Source organism: Leucoraja erinacea, chromosome 12 (genome assembly GCF_028641065.1).
Source record: "Leucoraja erinacea ecotype New England chromosome 12, Leri_hhj_1, whole genome shotgun sequence".
Taxonomy (NCBI): Eukaryota; Metazoa; Chordata; class Chondrichthyes; order Rajiformes; family Rajidae; genus Leucoraja; species Leucoraja erinaceus.
Genome location: NC_073388.1, coordinates 41354214 through 41362250, shown reverse-complemented (window position 1 = coordinate 41362250; position 8037 = coordinate 41354214). Strand labels below are relative to the sequence as shown.

General features: G+C 44.9%; 2 pseudogenes; both read left to right on the top strand.

Annotated features, from left to right (window-relative positions):
* The first annotated feature begins 967 nt into the window (after positions 1–967).
* LOC129702424 (U1 spliceosomal RNA) lies at positions 968–1115 on the top strand (annotated as a pseudogene).
* A 3015-nt stretch (positions 1116–4130) lies between these two features.
* On the top strand, positions 4131–4274 carry LOC129702423 (U1 spliceosomal RNA; annotated as a pseudogene).
* Positions 4275–8037: the final 3763 nt, after the last annotated feature.

The following is an 8037-nucleotide window of genomic DNA, read 5'->3' as shown; positions in this document are numbered from 1 at the left end:
CAGTAAAGCTTTGAAAGAACATTTCAACCAACACATAGATGTTGTACATTAAATAATTTTGCAATGCTGAGTTATGCTTGGCCTTGTCAAGAACTCTCCAATCCTACTCTTACAGATCTGACTGGGATAGATAACTAGGCTGAAAATTCTTGTGTACTCTCTGTAACACAAATAATCCTCATAATTTAATTCTTCGTACTAATAATAGTTTCAGCACAATGTACCTCTTTTACTATTTTTATTTTTTTAAATCAAGGTGAAAAAGAATAGATTTTCCACCAGTATCAATACAGGAAAAATCCAGTCCATTCAACTGTTCATCTTCGTTCAGGTCCTGATAGAAGTATATAAAATTATGAGAGGCACAAACAAGATAGATGGTTACAAACCTGATTCCCAGGGTGGAAATATCACAGATTAGAGGGCATAGCTTTGTCAGAGGGGAAGGGTTTAAAGGAGATGTGCAGGTGTCGTGGTTTACAAGACTCAAATTCTAAGATATAAATGACACAGACATGGAGAATTCTTCAAGAAGACGAGAAGCCTTTAATTTGCACAAATCTGACACTCCTACCCCAGTGCTATTGCACTAGCCATCTCCCTTGTCGAGGGATTGATGCGACAACGGAGTTTGAGCTATGCCTCCTCCAATTCATAGCACACCCTTTTGCTCCCTCTTTTGAGGCTAGCTAAGGAGGCCAGGACTGGGCTGGCTTAAACGCTGGGCAGGCGGACGAGAACAGGCGCATGCCAGGGGAGCAGGATCAGGAAGAGCTGCTGGGTGTCGTGAGCCACTACATGGCTCCTCCACGCGACCATCTTCCCAACAAAGCCCTGCAGGAGAAGGCTTTTCTAGAGGCAAATCTGCAGGCAGCTGGGTCAGCAGACTCGCAGTCAAGAGCTAAAAGCAGCGAATTCTGAAGCTCCTAACGCCAAAAATCACCGCCTTTGCTCGTTTCCATGGATCATACTCACCTGGCAGGCGAGACGCCATGATCACCAAGGTGGTTCTCCCAGGATGAGGCTATCCCGTTGCACTTTGAGTGTGCTGACGCCTAAGATGTTCCCAAATTTGGGATACTCGACTGACATTTGTGCATATAAGACCAGCCCTCAACCCCAAATATACGGGGCTATGCAAACCGCTGCAGCGGGAAGAGAGGCAGCTAAACCTGTGCGCCTCATGAGGGCAGGCCTCATAATAAAATTATGAGAGGCACAAACAAGATAGATGGTTACAAACCTGATTCCCAGGGTGGAAATATCACAGATTAGAGGGCATAGCTTTGTCAGAGGGGAAGGGTTTAAAGGAGATGTGCAGGTGTCGTGGTTTACAAGACTCAAATTCTAAGATATAAATGACACAGACATGGAGAATTCTTCAAGAAGACGAGAAGTCTTTAATTTGCACAAATCTGGGCCTGGAACATTCAGAGATAGTACAGCTCGGCCACTCTCCAAATGTTTTCTGATCCATCCTTTCATGCAGCGTTTTATTGTAATTTCAGTTATCTTTGGCTGCTTAGCACGCATGTTTTTACTAACTTTAACCTCATACTGTCCTTGTCTTTTATCTCCAATTTCTGAGTTACCATCATGTTCTAACAGAAGCAAAATAAACTAAACAATAACATGTTTTTGGGCCTTGACTTCTGAGCACACAAAAATAGCTGACATCTGCGAGCTTTACTAAATGTTTTTAAACTTATTGGTAAGATTTAAGAAGTAATGTGTTTCTTCTATATACATTCTATATAACTTCTATACAGGGCAAGTTTTTTTACATGGAGGGTGGTGGGTTCACGGAACGCACTGCCAGGGGTAGCGGTGGAAATTGATACAATAGGAATAATTAAGATGGTTTTAGATAGGCAAATGGATATGCAGGGAATAGAGGGTCATAAACTATATGCAGGCAGAGGAAATTAGTTTATCTTGGCATCATATTTGGCACAGGCATTGTTGGCCAAAGGGCCTGTTCCTGTGCTATACTGTTCTATGTTCCATACGCTAACTGATCTGTATCTGAATTGCCATCTTGGATTATAAGAGAAAATATTTCAGGTTCAGAATTTGGTTTCTGGCAGTTGCAGAATTGGGACTTGTCAGGCATTCATGCCAGATGTAAAGGAATACAGCAAGGAAACAGGTCCTTCATCCCACTGAGTCCTCACTAACCATCAACCACTCCTTTACACCAATCCCACATTAATCGCATTTTAAAATTCCCCTCATTCCCATCAATTCTCTGCAGATTCTACTACTAATATCTGACGTACTAAACTGGAAAGAGTGCAGGGAAGGTTTACGAGAATGTTGCCAGGACTTGAGGGCCTGAGTTATAGGAAGAGGTTACGCAGACTAGGACATTATTCCTTGGAGCGCAGGAGGCTGAGGAGTGATGGTCTAGTGGTGTATAAAATCAAGAGGGGTATATTTAGGGTGAATGCACAGAGCCCTTTTCCCAGGGTAGGGGAATCAAGAATTAAGAAGGGAAAGATAGGAACCAGAGGGGCAACTTTTTCCATACAGAGGGTTGTGGCATATGGAATGAATGATCAGAGGGTGTAGTTGAGGCAGGTGCAATAACAACGTTTAAAAGATATTTGACCAGGTACATGGATTGGAAAGGTTTAGAGGGATATGGCGCCATACATGGGAAAAGGGGACTGGCTTAGATGGGGCATGTTGGTCAGCATGTGCATGGACGAGTTGGGCCAAAGGGCCTGCTTCTGTGCTGTATAACTCTATGACTGAGAGGTCAGTTTCAAACTCTGAGCAGGTTCAAACTCAGGATCAGCAACAGAATCTGACCAACAAGCCTGAAAACATTTGGATTCAATACAAGTATTAATGATAGGCAACTATAACTATGACCAACATCAAATATAAGACAAAACAAGGGTGATCGATGGTCGGTGCTGTCTCGGTGAACTGATGGCCTGTTTTATGCTGCATCGCTTAATTAAACTAAATTAAAGCAAAGCGTTGATAAACAAAGACAGAGTTGCAAAGCAAAGAACTGAAAGCTGGAAACAAATCATTTCCCACGCCATCCACTCCACTGCACCAACTACATGGCTTCTTCATTAACACATAGTCAAATTTTACTTCGGAGTCACGTGAATGATTCCGTGAAGAACCCGCCCAGTGCGCAGTTGCGGCATTATCGCACAGCTGTGCACACGCGGCCCAGCGGGAGTCGGCGCTCCCGCAAACCAAGGAACGTTAGGTAAGTACCTACCTTAATCGGGCCTTGTGTTTTTTGCTCCAGGGGGAGCAAAGCAGCAGAGGAAGCGGCCCCCGTTCGACTCCAGCGAAGGAGCCGACAGTGGAGGGGGATAGGCGCAAACGGGACCGCACACGCTGCGGACCGCTGACAGAGAGCTGCGCTGATGCCGGTCCGCTGAACAGCTGTTTGGTTAACAGCAGCGGACCGGAGGGAAATTTAAAAACCCGACCGGCAGCCCTGCAGACTCCTGACAAGGAGAATCGCCGCCCGGGAACCGCTACAATGCCGCCTAAAAAACGGCAGGCAGCCTCTAACTACAGGTAAGACAAAACCTTACCAAAAATATAGGTTCTACAGGAACCAACTTCCTCCAATACTGGAACAGGCTGGAGACAGCAAAAACAAGTATGTCTGTCTCCCCAAGCCAGAGGAGGTCATGGAGTTACAAAACCTCCAGGAAAACGAGGGGTCACTGGCTGAATGCCAAGGGAGCTGACACTCCTACCCCAGTGCTATTGCACTAGCCATCTCCCTTGTCGAGGGATTGATGCGACAACGGAGTTTGAGCTATGCCTCCTCCAATTTATAGCACACCCTTTTGCTCCCTCTTTTGAGGCTAGCTAAGGAGGCCAGGGCTGGGCTGGCTTAAACGCTGGGCAGGCGGACGAGAACAGGAGTATGCCAGGGGAGCAGGATCAGGAAGAGCTGCTGGGTGTCGTGGGCCACTACATGGCTCCTCCACGCGACCATCTTCCCAACAAAGCCCTGCAGGAGAAGGCCTTTCTAGAGGTAAATCTGCAGGCAGCTGGGTCAGCAGACTCGCAGTCAAGAGCTAAAAGCAGCGAATTCTGAAGCTCCTAACACCAAAAATCACCGCCTTTGCTCGTTTCCACGGATCATACTCACCTGGCAGGCGAGACGCCATGATCACCAAGGTGGTTCTCCCAGGATGAGGCTATCCCGTTGCACTTCGAGTGTGCTGACGCCTAAGATGTTCCCAAATTTGGGATACTCGACTGACATTTGTGCATATAAGACCTGCCCTCAACCCCAAATATACGGGGCTATGCAAACCGCTGCAGCGGGAAGAGAGGCAGCTAAACCTGTGCGCCTCATGAGGGCAGGCCATGGAACGAGCAGGACATCGCATCCAACACCCAGCTGGCAGCACCCCTCGGCATCCACCAGCAAATATCGAACAAGGACTGGTGAAAGCCTGGCGACCGCTTCACATTACCCCCAAAGTTCTTTTTAGACAGGGGCCCAGAGCGGAGCCGTGGGAAAATGCGCCGCCCCACCGACAGCACCAGCATACCAGCAAAACTGAGCCTTCATGGAAAAAACAATGAACATGGAGGTAGGTAGTCTGGTTCCTCCCAGTTTACACAAAATAAGGGTGCTCTGCTAACTGCGGGGGGGGGGGGGGGGGGGGGGGGGGGGGGGGCATTTACACTTGTTGATAAAAGCATGGGGTGCTGTCACAAATAACTAATATATACTCAACAGTATTAGTGGATAAAACTTGAATTCAAATTGGGCATATTACCGCCAGTTCAGCAATGCGCCCAAAGGGCAATTTTTCCCTCTAAGAAAGAGAAGCGAGAAGGTCAAGCTGAACTAGAAAGGCTCATTACAAAAGGGATCATGGGAGCAAACATGAACCATTGGAATTTGTATCGAATATATTCACCAAAACTACAAAAGATGGTGAATGTAGCATCATCATTGACCTAATATCACTAAATAAATCTGTTGAGTATATACACTTTAAGATGGAGACGTTTTGTCACTGCCAGACATCCGATCTCCAAAGGATACCTTATGGCAAGCATTGATATGGAAGATGCATACTATCCTATACCCATACACAAGGATCATTGTAGATACCTAAAAATTTACCTGGATAATGGACATCCCGGTTAGGGCAACTATGGGAGTATAGAGCATTCCCAATGGTCTAACCTCAGCCCTAAACTAATTACAAAAATATTAAAAATAGCCATGAAAATATTAAGAAAACAAGCATAATCATGGCATATATTGGATGATATCCTCATATTAGGGGAAACAAAGGAATTAGCTGTGGCAGCAGTTCTAGCTACGAAACAGCTCCTTAAAGCACTGAGGTTCATCCCACACCCAGATAAACCAAAATTGAAGCCGTTAACTACCATGGATTATCTGGGCTTCAATATCAATTCTATCCATATGACTGTTACTTTGCCAAGGTGCTCGGGTCACTATAATCAAATCATGAATGTACCCACTGAAGCTATATCACAATTACAGTGGTGGGCAGACAATGTTTGGCATAGTTTTCAGCCCTATTATTATCACCAATCCTAACTTGGTTATTAAAAACCGATGCCAGTACTTTAGGCTGGGGAGCAACTAACTCCATATCCAGCACAGGTAACAGATGGACCAATTCAGAATCATCGTTACTACACACACCGGGCATCAACTATTTGGGATTGGTGATCGCCTATTGGGTTAAAAAGCATATGCATTTCAAATGCAGCACGTACATATGCGGTTACGGATTGATAATACTATGGTGGTGGCTTATATCAACCATATGGGGAGCATAAAATCATTATCGTGCAACAAATTGGTCAAACAGATCTGGCAATGGTGTGTCAAAAGACATTTTAACTATCAGCTGCCTATTTCCTAGGAAGCTAGAACACAGTGGGAGACACCACGTCACGGGGGAAAATTTATGATAACATTGTATAGATGTCAAACCCAAAATATCTGCTAAAGGTATTAAGCAGTTTGAACGCCAGATATCAATTTGGTTGCACAAGACGGAATCACCAGTAACCTATGTATGTGACTTAGGAACCAGATCAGAGGCAGCAGCGATAGATGCCTACACACTGGAAGGGGGAATTTCTGCTTTGCTTCCTCCCTTCTGCCTCATCAGTCGGGCACTTCGCAATACAGATGGAATCTGTCTCCGGGATATTGAACGTGCCCGACCGGCCTACATAGCCATGGTTCCCAGTTCATCACGACATGGTGGGCGAGTCACCTATGGATTTCCCTAGTGGACCATGGTTGCTGACTCAACCCAGTATCAGGCATAAGCCACCCATGCCATAAAAACATCAAACTCCTGGGTGTAGGTTTTGAATAGACCTTACCAGGGACTGGGATTATCCAAATGAACCATTACCACCATGTCGGCATCCCTGCGAACAGTCACCAAGAGAAACATGGGAAAAATACTGCCACGACGCAGGGACAACATACCAAACTATTCAACCACTGACGTATTGGAGTTCCTGGACCATCTACACCATGATTAAAAGGTGAGTTACAGTGCCGTAAATACAGCATGAAGCGCCTTGTCTGCTTATCTAAAAACAGCAGGACAGCAGAGCATGGGATCCCATCCACTGAAGATAAACTTATGAAGGGCAATTATAATAATAAGCCCCAAAAACCCAGGTATACCCATGTATGGGATATCGGTGTGATATTGACATATCTCAGAGAATGGCACCAGCCAGATCCCTCAGTCTTGCTCAATCTATGTTAAAAACGCTCATGCTTATGGCTCTCGTATACGCTCACAGAGTCCAGTCACTCCATAAAACTAGACTGGATAACATGGTGATTACCCCAGACGCATCACGTTCATCATTCTAGGTCTGGTAAAAACCTAACTCGCAGGTATATGGGACTAGGCGAGATTATGTGTTCGGCACGGACTAGAAGGGTCGAGATGGCCTGTTTTTTCCCGTGCTGTAATTGTTATATGGTTATATGGACCAGGAACGCCCAATTCACTGGTGGGATTCCGGGCCTACCCACCAGAGTCCAGGTTGAGTGTGGTGACCCATCTACAACAATATATAGACACAACCCACAATCTTAGAGGGAGAGGAAAGCCTATGGGTCAACCACAGAAACCCCAAGACGGGGTAACGAGCCAAACCACTTCAAGGTGGCTCAAACAGGTACTGAAAGCTGCCGGAATAGATAATAATACATTTAAATCCCATTCCACTAGGGCAGCATTGATATCAGCGGCTGAACGAATGGACATCCCGGTTGACCACATTCTCAATACGGCAGGATGGTCAAGGGAAACGACGTTCAGAACATTTTTTATTGTAAACCGTTGATAAGCCTGATTTAATTGCAGAAAGAATATTACAAACTGCAAATATTTAATTTAAGCTCAGGGGAGCTATTTATGTTGTTATTGTTAACAAATACCTTTCTGTTTCTTGAGAAAGCAGATCCATTGGTTGATTACGATAACACTTCCTCCCTCAAGAACTTCGGCAGTGAGTGAAATAAAAACTGTTAAAACACGGTTTGAAATCACAGACCTTTGAAATCTTCACGGAATCACTCACGTGACTCCGAAGTAAAATAGTAAGATTAAACGAGTACTTACCAGTATGAAGTTTGATCTGTATTTTATGAGGAGTTACGATGAGGGATTACGTGCCCTCCGCTCCCACCCTCAATATATAGATCAAACTAATAAACTGATGTCTCACTGATCTTTACTATGTTACTTCAAATACTGTGTCTATCCTGTGATTCCACACCGCTGCTTCGAAGTATGCCGCAACTGCGCACTGGGCGGGTTCTTCACGTAATCCCTCATCGTAACTCCTCATAAAATACAGATCAAACTTCATACTGGTAAGTACTCGTTTAATCTTACTATTAAACATTACTTTTTGATATCCCAGTGATGTACAATTCTCAGACTTTGTTTATTTTATGAACTGTGTCGAATGGTCTCTCAACCAAGTGGAACTAAAGGAAAACACAAATTA